General features: G+C 34.2%; 1 pseudogene; it reads right to left on the reverse strand.

Moving 5' to 3' along the window:
- Positions 1–3,069: 3,069 nt before the first annotated feature.
- On the reverse strand, positions 3,070–3,188 carry LOC111736098 (annotated as a pseudogene).
- Positions 3,189–18,762: the final 15,574 nt, after the last annotated feature.

The raw sequence follows: 18,762 nt of genomic DNA on the forward strand, positions 1-18,762 counted from the left end.
TACTCTTGGCTCAGGTTTTGCTAATATTAAGAGTGGGTCTGAGTAGTAACTAACTAAATATATTACCTAGTAGCAGTTTATAACATGTCACTGCTAAAAAAGAGAATGTACGACAGCAATGCTATAAGACACTCTAGTGTTTGTTTTCTTAATGCCATTCCCTGATGCTTATCAACTTTAGATTAGAGGTATTTAATGTATTTAGAAAGCATAAAATAAATGGTATTTTTCATATATAAATAAATTTCATGCAGAAAATAACAGATAGTAATAAACCTTTTTCTTCTTTTGGAGATAATGCCTTGAACTGTCACAGCCGTTTTCAAGCACAAGCATGAAAATGAAATTAAACATTCTGAAAATGGCAGAGTAAAATATGGAAAGAACCTAGGTCTTTAATGAAATGATCGACTCAAACTGTCTACAACACAATCTCATTTAAATTATTGTTAGAACATTACTAGCAACCAAACTCATTCTAATTGATGCAAACAAGAAGACTATTTTGACTTAATATGAAGAACATCTCAAAATGTATGCTTGTTCCTTTGGAAATGTTCAAGCAAGTACTGGTAGACTAAATCTTTAGGATGACTTAGAAGGGATTCTTGTGTTAGGGAAGATATTGACAAAAGCAATTCTTAAGATTTATGCACTCAAAAAGAAGTAGGTTTTGTTTTTGTTATTGTTGTTATTGTTTTATTTAGGTTTGTTTGTTTAAGATAATGGATATAAATATAATATATATCTAGGTAAGTAGTTTATACTTAATTATTTAATATATAATACTGGTAATTGTTATCGATCATGTAGAAAATAAATTGTTTCATCTTTAAAATGAGATTGTTGCTTTTTAATCAAATTAAAAATATTACTTCTTTAGTCGTTGGCTTATATGAAGTCTACTCTAATCAGCTGGAATAGATGAAGCTGTTTTAATTCATTAATTTTAGAACTTTAGCACCTATCCCAGATCTGGATACATAGTAAACAGTCAATAAGTGTTTTTTCAGTGATTTCGGTTCTATTTTAATCCTCCTTCAAGAACCCTGACAAGTGGATTAATTATTTTTGCTTCTTACTTTCAAATACTCAATTACACTTAGTCCAATGCTCATAATATTAATATAATGTTATAGAAATATAATCAAATTTTGATTGTTTTCATCTGTCAGAGATCATACCATAAACTGTCATACGAAAATGATTATTTCATTTGCATTAAAGATATTGTTGAAGGCATTGTTGATTGCATTTGTTTATGCCCTCTATGTAATAACTACTGTGAGAAATTATTTTTGGAAATCAAGGTTAGAATAAACCTTTCTCTTAGAAAATTGTTTAGCTTCCTGCTTTTCAATGTTATACATAGTAAGTACTATTTAAATACTTAAATGAATGAATAAAAGAACTATATAACTGATCACTGCTCTTTGAAAAGATATCCCTGTCAATTCAGAGAAAAAATTAAGATAATTATTAAAACTATATCATTCTTTATTGCCATTTTAATTTTATTTGTTTCCTTTGAATTTTTACTTATATTTATATTTTGCTAAATAGTTGTATATGCTTTTTTGTTTCAATTTTCCTGATATATTTTGTAGAAAGGATATAGGGCAGTAACTTGAAATATGTGAGAATGAATAAAAGCAATTTTTTTGATAATTTTTGATAATGGAGTTGCAGGTAATATAAAACAAAATTATGCACAAAATAATTATGTTGAAGTTAGACTTTAGTATCTGGGTTTTTTTTTTTTATTACATATTTATTGTTGTGTTGTTCTTTTTGTAATAAAATTAACTTATAATTCCCAGAATTTAGAAAAGAAGATTTAAAAAATGGCCCCACAACAGAGTAATATATTTTTGTGATTAATTCATAAATAATCAATGAATTTTGAATGTATATTATGCCCCAGTCATCAGTCTAATTATTTTTGTATATTATTTCATTTATGAAGTAAAAAACATTATTATTTTTATTTTCAGATGAGAAAAGCTAAACTCAAAAAAGTTAAGTAAATTTCCTGAGATCACAAAGCTGGAAAGTGTTGAAATTCAAGTCCAAAATAAAGCAATCTAACACCAGAGTACAATCATAACCATACAGTTTTATACTGTCTCAAATGGGATACTTTTATTCATTTAAAAATTGTCAGTGACCTACTATGTTCTAGTTGTGAAAATAGGCACTAGCAACATAACATTGAAAAATAATCCACAAATGAAAGGTTAAGAATTTAGAATACTTTATAAATTTAGTATCACTCTTAGTCTATTTCTATGTCAATCCATCCGAGTACAGACTAAAAATGACAAACAAGAAAATAATGTCCATTGGATGTTTACATGAAATTTTGAAATTTTAGCTATGTGTTTTATCACAGAACAGACATACGCACCATAGGCAACCACCATACACAAGTTTAAAAAATTCAGTTAGTCAAAGTGTTTCACAAATAAAACTTTTCTTTTTTGGTATAATGATAAGCATCAGATTACATTTCCTTCCTGTCATCCAGCTTTGTTAGTCTTATATAAGTGCACTTGCTTTGATTGTTTGTTTTTTCCCCTTCATTTAATATATTTTTCTGTAATACTCTTCCCAATTTTACATGATAAACTACTAGAGGACAGAGTCCCTTAATGTGAGGCAAGCCCAGTCCATGATCAGAGTAAATATGTGAGTAGTAAACTTGAATGTGACTTGTGTAAACTGACAGTTTGAAAATAGAAAGCTTTGTTTTCAGACTCATAGTGACTGAGCAATAACAGAGATTTAACAGTTAATATAAAAGAATCAATTTCCCTTACAAAGAAGCAGTGGCTAAGACCCACAAGGACAGCTTTGAAACATCCACTGTCTGAGATAAACCTTCACAATAAATAATTACTTATTTTAAAGGAACTCAATGAAGGGTGGGATTGTTTCTTTCCCTGGTATTCATTATTTGAAAACTATTAATAAGCAATTGGAATACTAATGGTAATGTTTAAAATGCTTAGCAAAACTAGCCAAATGTCCATTTTGGTCATTGAAATCCTTTTTTTTTTTTTTTTTTTAAGCCTACAGCACCTGGTATTCCTAGGTGGTCTCACATCCAAGTACTAACCAGGCCCGACCCTCCTTTGCTTCTGAGATCAGAGGAGATCAGGCGTGTTCAGGGTGGCATGGCCATAGATTTTTTTTTTTACTCGAGTGTTTGTGCCGAAATTTAGCTCACTAAATTTTATATTCTCAGCTTCTGATAATTTTTTTAGATGAGGTTGGAAAGACAGGAATGAATTTAAGAGTAGTTCCTCCCACATCAATTTGAATACACCCAATGGCTGTCTTGGGACATCAATCAATAGTCCTAACGGTGTCCACAGGCTAGTGGATTGCATTCCCACTTCATCTGGTGTAACATTTAGTAAAGACATCATTGGTTGTGATAGAAAGAGATACATAGATCAAAATCATATGTGCTTTCCATGACTTTCTTGTATAAAATAAACTCTTAATTATCTATTTAAAAACCCTCATTATAATATTCTACAGACAATACTAGAGCTCATTATTGCCCAACCATTTGTGTATGATTTCTGCTGTGTCACGTGTAAATGCATACCAGATATTTAGTTCCACAGCACTCAAAGTTTTTCAGGTTTTGTCCTCAAAAGCTGCCAACTCCCTCTTAAAAAACAAAACAAAACAAAAAAAGAACAAAACAAAACCTCTGGGATACTCATCCATTTTTTTAAAAAGACCAAATTGACAGCTAAGTTGAAGAAATGTCATTCAATTCCCTCTTCTTGACATTCTTTTGTACTAATTGCACTCTCTGAATATTAAATAGAGATTTCCTCCATATGAGAGCAATTACAGATCTTATTAAACACACGCAAGTGGCTTGTAAAAGTAATGCACACATTAAAGACAACTTCCTAAAAAAGACTTTTGGAAAGGTCTTCTGAAAACATCAGGGATGAACAGGTAGTGTAAATGCATGGGTTCTTTGACGATAACACCTTTTGCTAGAGAATGGTATGAAATAGAAGGCAGAATAATGTCAGAGAGAATGTTAGTTACAAAAGTCAGAAAACAACTTCACTGTGACTATGAGGAAATTATGCTTTCAGGACCCATAACACAATATGATCAGAGGACCTTAGGATATTGAAAACACAAAAAGTAAAGCAGGGTAATTAACAAGTATGCTTACCTGATGAGAAATTTTGTATTACTATTGAAAAATTAAATTCATATCTATGTATCTTCATATCTACATATCTAAAGCATATTTTAGCGAGAAGTAAAATGGAACACTTTATTTATTTCTTTATTCAATGAATATTGTCAATACTATGATCATTTCATTGTATAGATTGGGAATACATCAATTCTTTAAAAATAATAACTGTAGTTTGAATTAGATGGATCTGAGTTCTTATCTTAGCTCTGCCACTTACTAATAGCAGACTTTGGGCACATGTAGAAGATTGAATTATTGGTCTCAATACTTCATCTGTCTCTGTATCACACCTTGTGCCACATTATATTTTCTCCCACTAGAGATAGAATACATCACTCTGTTCCATTAGTGACAGGCTATAACATGCATCTTGCTTTTGACAATAAGATATTAGCATCTATGATATATGCAGAAGTTTGACATGTTTTTGCATAGTTACGCTTGCCCTCTAGTATTTCTGTCTTTGCCATGAGGAGAACATGCTTCTGCTAGCCCACTGACCAAAGGCAGACACTATGGAACAGAAATGGATTCAGCCTGAAACTTGGTTAAGCTCAGTCTAGATCAATTGAATCCTAGGTAATCCCAGGTGTTTAGCAAATGCAAGGGAGAAAATAAAAAATCATTTCAAACCATTGGAAAGTTGCATTTTTTTTTTTTTTTTTTTGGTCATGTAGCAGTAGTACAGTATGGAATTCAATCATTCTTCTACTCAACTTCCCCATCTGTAAAATGAGATAATAAAAGCATGTAATCCATAGAATTACTATGAGAATTACTATAAGAACAATTATCATAAATTTGCTATGAGAACAGTTAATGTATTAAACAACTATCTATAAATATTAAAAAGTCAATGGCAATTATACATACTAACAATGAATACATGTACACTGAAATTAAAAATTAAATACTATTTACAATAAAAACACTCAGGTATAAATTTACCAAACATGTATGGTACATGTATACTGAAAACTATACAATACTGATGACAGAAATCAAAGGTCTAGATAGGTAAATAGACGTATTGTATTCATAACTTGGAAGGCTAAACATAATAAAGATGTCAGTTTTCCTAAAATTGATATATAAATTTCTATCAGATCTATCAAAACACAACTTCTATCAAATTCTCAGAAAGAGTGTTTTGCAGATAGACAAGCTTATTCTAAAATATATGGAAATATAAAGAAATAGGAAAGCTAAAAAAATGAAAAAAAAGAATAAAATAGGAATAAGTCAATCTGATTTCAAGACATATTATGTAGCTATAGAACTGAGATTGTGTGGTATTTGTGCAAAGAGAATACAGATGACTTGAATAAAACAGAGAAACCATACATAGTCAAACACAAATGTGCCCAACATGAATATGACAAAAATGCAAAAGGAATTCCATAGAGAAAGACAGTTTTTTAAACAAATAATGTTGGAGTAATTGGACATCTAAGACAAAAATAAAAAATAAAAAAGAATAGACCTCAATCTCAGTCTTTATACAAACATTAGCTTTTTAATATGTCTATTAAAATCAAAATAAGATATCTCTATACACCTATCAGTGATGGCTAAAATGTAAAATAGAGGCAACTTCAAATTCTAGCAAGAATGCAGAGAAACTGGATCATTCACATACTTGTTGGGAATATAAAATGATATAGCCACTGGAAAATAGTTTGGAAGATTTTTTTTGTTTTTTTTTTTGTTGTTGTTGTTGTTGTTTTAACTAAATGTACAGTTAACATATGACCCAGCAATTACACTCTTGAACATTTATTCCAGAGAAATAAAGACTTGTTTACAAAAAAATTGTACACAAATGTTTATAGCAACTTTATTCATTATACGCAAGAACTGGAAAAAGCCCAAATGTCCTCCAAGTAGATGAATCAACAAACTGTGGTACATCGACACCATCAACTACTATTCAATAATAAAAAAGAAAGAACTATTGATGCAGGCAGCGATCTGGATGAATCTTCAGAGAACTATGCTGAAGTAAATAAGCCAGTCCCAAAAAGTCACATCCTGTATGATTCAATTTAGATAAGATTCTTGAAACAACAAAATCATATAAATGGAGACTAGATTAGTTGTCAGGGATTGGGATGCTTAGGAAAGTTTGAACATTGATAAAAGAGCAATGTAAGGGATCTTCATGGTGATGGCAATGTTCTGTATCTTAGCTATATCAGTGACAGTATTCTGGTTGTGGTAATGTAAGACTGTTTTGAAAGATGTTACCATTGAGGGAAAATGAGTAAAGTGTACATGGGATCTCTCTTTATTATTTCTTATAACTGTATGTGAGTCTATAATAATCTCAAAACAAAGAGTTTAATTAAAAATATTTATTTAAAACTTGAGAATAAATGGTACTTTTAAAGTTTTCTAAAAATCCCATTAAATGTAACTATTTTTTCTCTATCTTATTCTTTTAATTTTAGATGATATATCCAGGTGCTAAATTTTTTTTTTTTTTTTTTTTCTCTTTTAGCCCAAGAGAGATGCATCAGCTCATTAAGCAGGCAGTAGACTAGCAGATTCACTGTGCTGAAATGAACATGGGAAGCCAGCTGTAAATCCAGCGATTCAAAATTCTGATGTGCCACCTGCATTTCCTGGGCTCACTCACTTATGCACATTGTTTCTTTGGGATCACTTCCCATCTGAAGGGTCACATCTCTAGGTCCATTCCAGTGTTACATCAAGGACTCTAATACATTTGGGGTTTGCCATTTAAGGCCAGTTAGTGATTTTTTTATACACCTGAAGTGATTGGAATTTAGATTTGGAAAAAAATAAAAAACATTTTTTGTAAGGCATATTAAAAGATGGGAATCTCTGCTTAGAATATAGTAAGCACTCAACAGTTGCTAGGCTTCTTTCCCTTTAATGAATGGGATAGCTTCTGGAAGTCCTTTAAAAAGGAACACATGTCCTTAGCAACTTGAGATGATTTATTACATCAGATTCAACATCAAAATGAACTGACAATATCCCTCCTAACATTCTCAAAGTAAAATTGACATCTTCATTTTAGACTCATACCTTTTCATTGCCCTTGAAATTAGTCTTGAGCCAGGAATCTACCTAACTTATCACATAGTTACAAAAAGTCCACTGTCTTTTTCTTCTGTTCTCTTTAAAAAATATTATATATGTGTGTATATATATGTATATGTATTTATGATATATGATTACATTTATAGTTATTTCTCTTTAGGATAAGAATTTAAGAATTCTAGGAGTTTAGTTTATCGTGATCTAATCTGATTAGTTTTTGGCTGATTATTAAAAAGCACAAAAACAAGGTACTCTAAATCCTTGGTATCAGAAGACAAAGCCCCAAAATTAGTTCCTATTGGGTCCATATGATGAATCAGTTTTCTCTAATATTTCAGATGTGAGAACTCAAGCAAGTCATTTATTTCTATGGGTTTCAGTTTCCTAAAATGTAAAAATAGATTTTGGTGAATATACCAGGTATAGTTTATTCGCCATTTCACTGTCTGTTTTTCAATTAATTTCTCTCCTATCTACCTGCCCTGTGTGAGCTCCAATTAATTTCATGCAGGTGCACCAGACAGTGGCTTGCCTCATATCTATGATGTTAACCTCTCACTTTCATCATAGAGCTTCCAATTGTGGATCCTGCTCAGACACCATACATATGTAATATGGAAGAGGTGCAGAGTTAATAACATTGAAGAATGTTTTGACTAATAGGAAATAAAATGCAGTGAATTATTTTCCCTTCTTTCTCTCTATGAGCAAATAGTCCTGAGGCACACAGTTCATATCATTCCTTGAAAAACCATCACAATAGATTGTAATCTATGGTACGTTGTGGTTGGTGTTCAGCCTGATAATAAAGCTCATATTGTCTCTTCCTATGGCTCTGGTTTATTTTCTTTTCTCTCACCTTCTGGGACTGCACTTTCTAATAAAGTGGTAACTTGTAAGCATTTGACTTAGGCTTCCTGAGAAACACAGACTAAAACAGTTGTAAAAGGATCAGTGATAAAAAGCCTCCATATAAGATTTTGGAGAAAGTCTATTCACAAGTAGGATAGCAAAAACAGTCAATGGCGACATCACAATTACTAAGATTAATTGGGATAAAATACGGGATATGGGGGTATACTGTGGCTGTGACGTATAAATTACACGAGAGGAATGATAAGTGTAAGGATTTTAGAGTAGGATTTTTAACTTGTGTTTTGTTAACTACATTGACGTTCCAATTTAATAAAAATAACAAACAACAACAATGACAAAAACCGCTTGAACTCATTTACCAACTAAAGGCAAACTGTGGAAGACAGAAGGTCTTTGACAGCAAATCACGAAATGTACTTATTACCCTTAAAGTCCTCACATGCTACCCTTATTGTCTTCAGACTGGCATGCAAAGTCAGGTCTCAATAAAGACCAAATAGGTGAGTACAATTCTTGTTAAAAGAAACCACTTACACACTGAAAGGATTACAGACATTGCCTCTGTTATCTGCCAGGGACTAGAAGCAGATGTAGGAATAAATCTTGTGGGTTAGGAAAAAGGGCTAGAATCTCCATGTGCTATGGAATAATTTATTTACATGAGTCACTCACATGTGACTTGGGCTTCAATTTCTAGCAAGGACATATTACATTTTTTTTTTATGTTTGTTTGAAATGGCTTCTTAAAGCACAGTTCTGAATATGGCCAGTAGTGATTAAAGACTTCCTAAAATAATACTGAGAAAATAGTCAGGAGACTCAGAGAAAGTGGCAATGTTATAATAAACCTACTATATTAGACTTGAGACCCCCCCCCCCCAATCTGGCTGTGTTACCTAGAAGGAGCAGAGATAGCTTTATTACTAAGATAATAGGGGATATTTTAGTATCTTTGAAAATCTTGAGAGTGTCTGTCTTTTATAACACAACAATGAAAGATTCTGTCTTAGAACTGAGCTTCCTAGTAATAATGGGTGTAATAGATTCTGGAACATCTGGTGGCTGTATGCAACTGTCAGAAGTAAGATGAACACAATTATTATAATGGGCAGCAAAGTTAAGTGACAGTGAAGGCTCCTTGACCCACGGGGCTCTGTGGCAATGAATATTAGATCATAGTATTCCTAAAAGTAAGAGAAATGGACAGTCAACCTGAATATTGCTTGACTTGTATAATAATCATCATCATAAAGAAATGTCAAATGTTGATAAGCAGAAGGCTGGTGTCAACTGCTAGAATGGAAACTAAAGTATCGAATCCATATTCTGATCTATCAATATTCTAGATTCAATTTTCCATGAGTCCACCGCTCTAAGGTATTCTAGGGCAGCCAAAGCAGAAGAAAGAATAAGTTGTCCTTCATACTACCTACCACTAAGAAGGAGGCCTCCTCCAATGCAGGTCTTTTTTAGATTTTGGAGGTAGCATTTACCACTCTTGGGAATAGAGCTCTTATGAATTTATAAGGAGACATGGGTTTGAATATGGCTCAGAAAGTGAGAGCTCTGCAGTAATTTGAAGGCTGTATTATCAACTGTTGTGATAATCAGGCTAGGTTATGTTGCTAGAGGTGGTCTGTCAAGTTTTGGTAGAAAAGTCATGGTGAAGACCCCTAAGGTTCTGAAGCAAAACTATGTATTCTGGGGCAAGAATCCATTCTATGTTTAAATACAGCTCCTGGTGTATATTTGGGATCTGGGTGAAAGTGATCACCTAAACTTGCAACGTCAAGTGATGGTAGAACTGGGGCTGCCCATATTTAGCCAGGGACTCTTAGTTCCATTGTCATAAGGCAAGGTAGTATCTCGATTGGGCTATTACAACAAAATACTATTATAGTTTGGAGGGGCTCCTATGGAGTCTGCAGGTGCTGATGTCCACAGGGAATGTGGGCAGAGAGTAGGCCCTCTATGTGGAGCATGCGGCTTCACTAACATGCCGCCAAGTGCTTCCTCGCCCTTGGGAACATGGTGCATTTCCGCAATGAATCTCTGAAGCTCAGTGTTCAGTCCAACCTTCTCTTGTAAGGATTAGAAATACATTTCCTTGAGTATGAGGCCTCAACTGTTGACCTCATCTGATCCTTCTCCTGGCACTTTCCAGAGGCTGGGCCTGAGTCGAAAGAGGTCTTCACTCAGCTAGCCACAGCCAATGACCAGGCTTGAAGATTTCTACTGCCTCTCCTCTTGCATCATCAAACCAGGGCTACAAGTGACCTCCTTTTTTGTGTGTATATTTAGGTGCTAGGGGAAGAATATGAGCTGAAAACTTGGTGGCCCCTCAGCTGAGGGTGGTGACACTAATCCCTTCTATCTGTTAGCACTTAAATAACATACATTTATTTCCGGAGGTTAGGAAGTTCAAGATCAAGGTGTTGGCATATTCAGTTCCTGCTGAAGTTCCTCTTCTTGGCTTGGAGATGGCTACCTCCTTTCTGTGTGCTCATCTGGCCTTTTCTCAGGGTATGCACATTGATAGAGAGGAGCTCTCCTGTCTCTTCTTCTTCTTATAAGGGCACTAATACCATAATAAGGGAATCACCTTTCTGACCTCATCTAAACCTAATTACTACCTGAAGGCCCCATTTCCAAATACCATCACATTGAGGGTTAGGGTATCAATGTATAAATCTGGAGGAGGAAACACAAACATTCAGTGCATAAGAGTTAAGCAGAACCACAGATTCCATAGCATGAAGAAAATAGTATATTTAGTACTTGGGCTATGCAGTGCCAAAACCAGGAATAAATTACATCAAGTTGTTCAGAATCCTATGTTGCCTACTATACTCTTGCATCAGTGCCTCTCTTCAATTTATTGTAATAAATTTATTGGTAATAAAAAAAACAGCTATTGGAAGAAGAAAGAACTCATCTAGGCCATTGACGCTGGAGCAGCTCCAAATAAACTGCTAACATATTTGAGTCCAATTCATGAGTGACCATAAAGGACTGCGGTGAAGAGAAATCCTCCCAGTAGACAGAGCTGTGAATACACTTAGTCATCTATTTTACATATAGAGAAAAATGGTATGAATTGCAGATACACACAAGCTCTTGGAAAGTAGAAAATAATTTGGCTGGTTACTCAGGGGCCTGGAAGGACTAAGATTCAGAAACTAGAGATAAGTTGGCCTAGAAACAAGGTATGAAGTTTGATCCATGGTAGTGAACACAAAGTGTATAGATTTTTGTATTTGGAAGTCAGGAAGTCTTTCTTCTTGGTCATCTCAATGGTAATGCAATGTTCCATGAACAGAGTGACCACAGTGGTATGGTTGGAGGATGTACACAGTCCCCATAGCATGGTCTTCCTTTCACCAAGACTGATGTTGCTACTGCTATCGCTGAATACTCAACCTTCCAGCTGCAACAGCAGAGAGCAACTCTGAATCCTTTGTGTCACCATTCCCAAAGAAACTAGCCAGACACTTGGTATTAGGTTGAACACCTATGACTCAAAAAAAAAAAAAAAAAAAGAAAGAAAAAAGAAAAGGAAAAAAGAAAGCAGTTATTTTTTATACCAAAACTGACATCTACTCTGATTATTATACATATTTTTTCTATGCCAGGAGTGCTGGCACAAGAACAAACTTCAGAGGATTTACAGAATTTTTGATCTATATGCATGGTATCATATAGAAATTGCCTGTGAGGAATAGACCCTTTTTTATAGCAAAGGGTGAATGACAGAAGGTATATATGATCAACAGATTTACTGGTCTTACCATGTGGATCCCAGTCCACCACAATCCATAAAAAAGCTGTCATGTTCTAAATGTGGAATGGCCTTTTAAAGGTTCAGCTATGGCACTATTTCAGGGAGAACAGCCTGCAGCATTGGGATGCTGCCCAAAAGATGTACTAAACATACTACTAATGTAGGGTGCTGGAATAAATGGATCCGGAAACCAAGTGTGGAAATAAAATTCAACCCTCCACCATTATAACCACTGATCCAATTTTGCTTTTGGACTCTGAAAACCTAGGCGCTGTTAAGTTCAAAGTTTATTTTCAATGTTAGAAAGTTACATCTTTACTATACTAGGCAGCATTGTTAAGTTAAACTTTAAATTGTAACTCTTTCCTGTTTCTTTGGGTTCTTCATTCCAGTAGAGCAACAAAGAAAAGAGTAAGTGAACTGGCAGGGTAATTGGCCTTGACTACTATAAGGAACTAAGGTTACCGCTACACAATGCAGAAGGGAGGATTAAAAGTTGAACATAGGGAATTCATCAGGCATCACTTAGTCTTTCTTTTACTAGGGGAGAAATACAGTGCAGGAGGAGCAACTAAGGGCTCAGATCCCTGGGAGAGTAACTGGATCATCCCTCTTGGACGAGCTGTGGTGTTGACTGAGGGTAGAAAAATCTAGACTAATGGTGGTGATTGTGGCATATTACAAATATGCTTTGTGAATAGTTACAGCAGAGTGCACTACAACTTGTTTCACTAACCTCTTGTCTTCAGTCTTTTTAGAGGTTACATTAAAAGAAAGCTAGCTAATTGTGCTTGGATCTCCCATTTCAGAGAAGAAATGAGGACATCTTATTTTCACATAAATGTAAGTCTTAACGTTGAAGCATGGAAGATGTATATAAAAGGAGACATAAGCATATCCAACTGGTACAAAAAAGAGTCTGCACAGAAACCTGTTGGGCATCATTAGACTTTCCCCCTCATCTGTTTCTGCTTTGCTGGTTACTATACTCTGTATGGACTTGATCCCTGGGATTGTGCGCTCTGAATAGTGCTCAGAAAGACTACTTTCTGAGATACCAGGGCCACGACAGTATATCAGATCAGTGATCTTCAGACTCTTTGTCCCATACATCCTAAAAAAAAGTTTAAAAGTTTTATCCCTCACACATTTTGAAGTTGACATCTAAATTTTTTCATTATAATTGTAATAGTCAAAAAGATGTATTTCTGGTATATTGTCCAACAAATTTTGCTTAACATTAATAAAATATCTTTATAAAATACCCTTTCACATTTACTTATTTTATAAATTGATGACATAGTGTGTGTGCATATACATTCAAATACACTCACATTGAAATTTTTAATTTTGTTTCATTTCCTGTGACCAACATGTCTAAGTATAATTTTTTCTAATTTATCATTGCATTTAGTTGTTTGTAATTAATAAAAATAACATAGCTAAATTATAAATTCTGATAAATCATGAGAAATGAAAGTAAATTTTTATTAGAAATGTGTATTCTAATAAGATAAATTATAATCAGGCATTTTCTTACATTTTTTAAATTAATTACTTAATTACTTAAAAACATAAATTACATTTAAAGTAAGATAAATATATATGATGCTAAAATCTAATTGTCAGGAGAGCTAGAATTCTTAATAGAAGCTTAAAAATATTAAGCATTGTGAATAATGAAATAAAATTAACAATGGTATAATTGAAATAAAGATTTAATGAAACAAATATTAACTATTTTAATTTAAAAAAAAAACAAAAACACAACATATTCGAAAAAAAAATTCAAAAGCAAGTTTTCTCCATGAGCTTTTGTTCACTATATCTTGAAATGTTGGTGGTCCTAGAAAATATTCCAGTAATATTTAAAAGATTGTTTTGCTGACCCATCCAGTTCTCCAAAGGTGTTTTTCTTTTCAATTAGTGACCCTTTATAACTATTCTTATTTAAAATAGCTAAAAATAGTTGCTTATAGTTACATATGAAAACATTTGGTGGACATTATTTTCTACCAATATTTCTTTGCTTGGCTTTCACAAGGCTGTCCCACAAAAAGATTTTATTCTTAAACAAAGGTCAAGAAATGGAATTGACAGTTTTTAAAGGAAATCATCATTTACATCTTGTATTAAGATAAAATTATAATTTTCTCATCCTATTGCTTCAGTAACAAGTATCATTAAATTAGTGATTTTAAACAATTTCCAATTATTATCTCACATTTTCTATAGGTCAGATGTCCGGCAAGCTCTACTGGGTTTCTGCTTGGAATTTCACAAGGCCAAAATCAAGGTTACAGCAGAGTTAAGTAATTTTCGAGACAGTTAGGTAGAGTTCATTTCCTTCCTCATTCAGGTTGTTGGAAGAATTTGTGTTCATGTGGTTGTAGGACTGAGGTCTCCTATCTTTAATGGCTGTCAGCTAGAGGTCATTCTCAGCTTCTACAGGCCACCTGCTCTAGAGTCACTTCCTTGTGTCTCCCTTCATCTCAGAACCATTAACAGAAGGTTGACTCTCTCCCATTCTTCAAAACTCTCCTACTGCTTCTTCAGTCATTTTACTTCTGAATATTCTCTCTTCCTCTTCTACTTTTAAAAGCCCTTGAGAGTACATTCGGTCCACCTGGATAATCCAGGATGATCTTTCTATTCTGAGGTTCTTAACTATAAATCCATTTGCAAAGTCCCTTTTGCCATGTAACATACATGTGTTTAACAGCAGGAAACAATGAATATGGAGGCTAAAATTCTGTCTACTATATCAGCCATGTCATTCCATCAGTCAAATTCAGTAACTTGTTTCATTCTTAAAAAAATAAATAAATATATATGTGTGTACACACACACACACACACACACACACATATATACTCTAAAGCAGGGAAATAGAAGTCCTATGTGATCATAGAATCCTGATTACTCATGATAAGAGGATTCTCTTCTGTTTAGTGCCCTGGAGACTTTTGTACGCTAAGGCAATGTACCATTAACAATCAGTGCATAGTATCTTCCTTTCGGAAAAGAAAAAAAGGTTATAAAAAAAAAAAAAAAGCAATTTACCAGATAAATTTATTTTGAGTTGAATATACCTGTCACTTTAATAAATTAAATTTCTTAAAATTGTGTCCTGGCAAATTTTTTACTATCTTCCAGGATTTGAGCACTGTCAATGTACCCCCGTACCCTAAGACCTCTGAATGATGACATCTTTAGGAACAATTCCACTTTCAAGTATTCTAGAACTTTACAATTCTGTCTCTAAATGCATGAAGCATTATTATTTTTCAAGGCAGTTATTCAAACCAGGGGGAAATAATCTGTCAAGCCAAATATTTTGAAGTGGGTAGATCTAAAGTCTTTGTTATATGGGGATCTTGTAGCTATAAACCATAACTGAAAAGGCTATCAGATTAAAATTATTGTTTGAATTCTCTGGTTAGATAATGAAATAACTAATATGACTGAAAGTGTTATCATTGGATAGATGGTTTAATTATGCTGATTAAAGTTGAATTGAATTAAATTAATCCACTGGTGGGTTTTACATTTGCATTGCAACTTCACATTGTATTACATGTAGGCAAAGCCCATTCAAGCTTTCAAGATATAGACTATTATTCCGGACAATCAAATTAGCTAAAAGAGTTAGCTCTGGGAGCATTGTGTATTCCTGTTCTCTCTAATCTAACCACATGGTCAAGAAAATAAAAAATTTATATCAAGCATTATAGGGCTAGAAAGATATTCATTTACTGAGTTCATTATAAAACAAAGATGTGGCACTATCTATTTTCCCAACTCCTGATTGTTAAATGGTCTGTTTATTTATTATTAAATACATAAATACAGCACTGAATGTTCTTCTTGGACCATAATTGGGCTCCTTTCTTCAGTTGCTTGTTCCATAGAGGAAACTATGGTGGCTAGACCTCTGCTGTCCAATAATGGAGCCGCTAGACACATGTGTTATTGAGCGCTTGAATTATGGTGATTCTGAACTGAGATGTGCTATAAGTTTAAAATTCACACAGATTAAAATAACTTAGCTCAAATAAAATAAATAAATAAACATTTCATTTAAAACTTTTTACACTGGTTGTATATTAGATCATAATTTTATCTATATTTGGCAAATAAGATGTATTATTGAAATTCATTTCATCAGTTTCTTTGTATATCTTCATGTGGCTACTAGAAAATTTAAAATTACATTTATCGCTCATATTATATTTCTTTTGGATGGTACTAGTTTAGACCATATGAAGTCTCAAAAAAGTCATTCAATCATGCTACATGTGTGTCTAGCAGTCTTGTTTTATGATAAAAGCTCAGTCTTCTTAAAAGTCTTTCTCCTCTACTTCTACTGTCCAAAAGAAGCAGAGGCACACTGGTCCATTGTGCCCCTTTTCCCCAAGGCTAATAGCTCAGAAGAGATTATTCATCTCTCATTACCTTCCTTTTTCCCAAGACTCACTTAAAAATTAGGTGCTCAGTTATTATTGGTACAAAGTTTTCCTAGGGAGATAAATAAAGTTTAGTGATATTAGAAACCAAAATATCACTGATCAGATCTTCTTGACCAGTATGAGGTTTTTAATCTTCATTTTTAATCACAGTACTTGCTCTTCATAAACAAGCTGCCATGTGATCCCCTTCATTTCTTGAGGCAAGATAACTGTAAGCAGAACTTTTTTTTTTTTTTCTGTATCAAGATGAATTAGATGTGATAGAAAAAAATTAGTACAGAGCTGTCTATATTTTTCGCACTAAGTAGAGCTGGATTCTATTTTTGATTAGCATCTACAGCTTCCAAATAAGTGCTTCTTAGATAGGAAGTCAGCCTGGTGTCTCAGTTCTAGCCAAGAACATGGACAGCAATAGCTATGCTGCTACGCATAGAGGCTAAGCTAGATGCTGCTATTCTATACAGACTATGCTGTATGAAACTGTGACTACTGGGCTACTGAGATTCGTTGAGTTGACAAATTGCAGCTAAAACCATAGCTAACTTTGTTTCAGCAGTCTTCTTGGGAACCAGTCAAAATTAGTCTGTAAAGGAGAAATGAATGGCAAGACAATGCCAAATAGAAAGAACTTGAACTCAAGTCAAAAGATCTTCTGCATGCCATTAGGTAAGGGTCCCTAGGACCCAGGTCATGGACCTGTACTAATCTATGGACTGTTAGGAACCAGGACGCACCGCAGAAGGTGAGCAGCACGCAAGTGACCAAAGCTTCATCTGTATTTGCAGCTGCTCCATAGAGCTAGCATCACTGCCTCAGCTCCACCTCAGATCATCAGGCATTAGATTCTCATAGGAGCACTGGTCCCTGGTGCCAAAAACTGTTGGAGACTGCTGCTGTATAGTACATTGAAGAGCTATGATTTGTGTGTGGGCACATTAATGCTAACAAGTCGAAAATTTCACTAATTCAGGAAAAAAGGCCAAAAACACATGGCGGAACAAGGCAGCTTTAATAACACCAGTGTCTGCTGAGTAGTATAACTATGAGCTACATACACATATCCAAGGTCAAGGCAAGGCTAGAGTCAGAACCAGTCAAATTGGAGGATGGGCATATGCAAAGAAAATGAGGCAGAGTGATTATTTGTCAGAAAATAAGTGGGCAGGTAAGTATGCAGGATTATCCAAGTAAAAAAGACAATGAAAAAGTGACCCACCATCCAGAAAAGTAAACAATTAATCCACCAACAAATACAAAGAAGTCATATAGAAGCTGCTGTGACAATTAAGGCTGGAATATTTCATTTAAAATTCCAAAGAAATTTTCAAGTAACTAAAACTGGAGGTGATGATAAAGCCAATTACTAAATAGACATGAGGCACTATTATGAAAGAAGAATCTTAATAACAGTGTAAATTGTTATAGAGATGGAGTGAAGTGTGGTCAGTCTGAAAAGAGAGATAGAGAGAATATTTGGCTGAATTGGCAAGTGAGGATTAAGAAGTTCAGATCCCGACACTAAGAGCTGTCTGAGTAGGGGACCTGGCTGGCCTGTCATCTGCAGCGGTTTCTCAGTGCCCCACAACTTGGTAGTGGTTTTATATTTTTTTGGATCATGAAAGAATTTGAGATCTAGAGGTGATGTAAGGAACAGGGTGATATGCTGGCTTGCATTTTTTCTCCTCTAACTAAAAATCTTCCGGGTGCTCATGTACTCGCTGATACCATTCCCTGTGGTGAGTCAGCTCAGGAGGTGGACCTGTCTAGGATTTTGCGGTCCATGATCTTGCTCCACTTCTAGGTGATAGTGATGGTCGTGGAGAAAATCAACAAGTGGCAGATGGATTAGGTGTGTCCATCATAAAATCAGAATGGACAGCAGAACTAAAGTTTAAAGATTAATATTGTTCCGTCATAGACGCTTAGCTTGGGCTGTACAAAAAGAAATAAAAATAGTTTCTTTTTAAAATTTGGTACCTTCTTAAGGAAGCAGTTATGTCAAAGGAAAGCATACAAACTGAGGCATCAAAATGGCATTTTGTACCATAACCTAATGTCTCATTACTTGGTAAAACTGGGAAAGACTTTAATGATCATCTCTTATATAGTAAAGGAACAGCTCAAACAGCTTAAGAAAATAGGCTAAAGGCTCACAATCTAGTTATCACTGCATAAACATTACAATTTGTATCATATTTGCTCGTAGTCTTTCTTAATACACAGATTAATGGGCCTAGCCTCGGAATTTCTGATTTAGTAGTTCTGGGGTGGGGCCCAAGGACGTGCATTTCTAACATGCTCCAGATGATGCCAGCGGTATTTGTCTA

The sequence above is a fragment of the Pteropus vampyrus genome, unplaced genomic scaffold (assembly GCF_000151845.1).
Source record: "Pteropus vampyrus isolate Shadow unplaced genomic scaffold, Pvam_2.0 Scaffold17, whole genome shotgun sequence".
Classification (NCBI taxonomy): domain Eukaryota; kingdom Metazoa; phylum Chordata; class Mammalia; order Chiroptera; family Pteropodidae; genus Pteropus; species Pteropus vampyrus.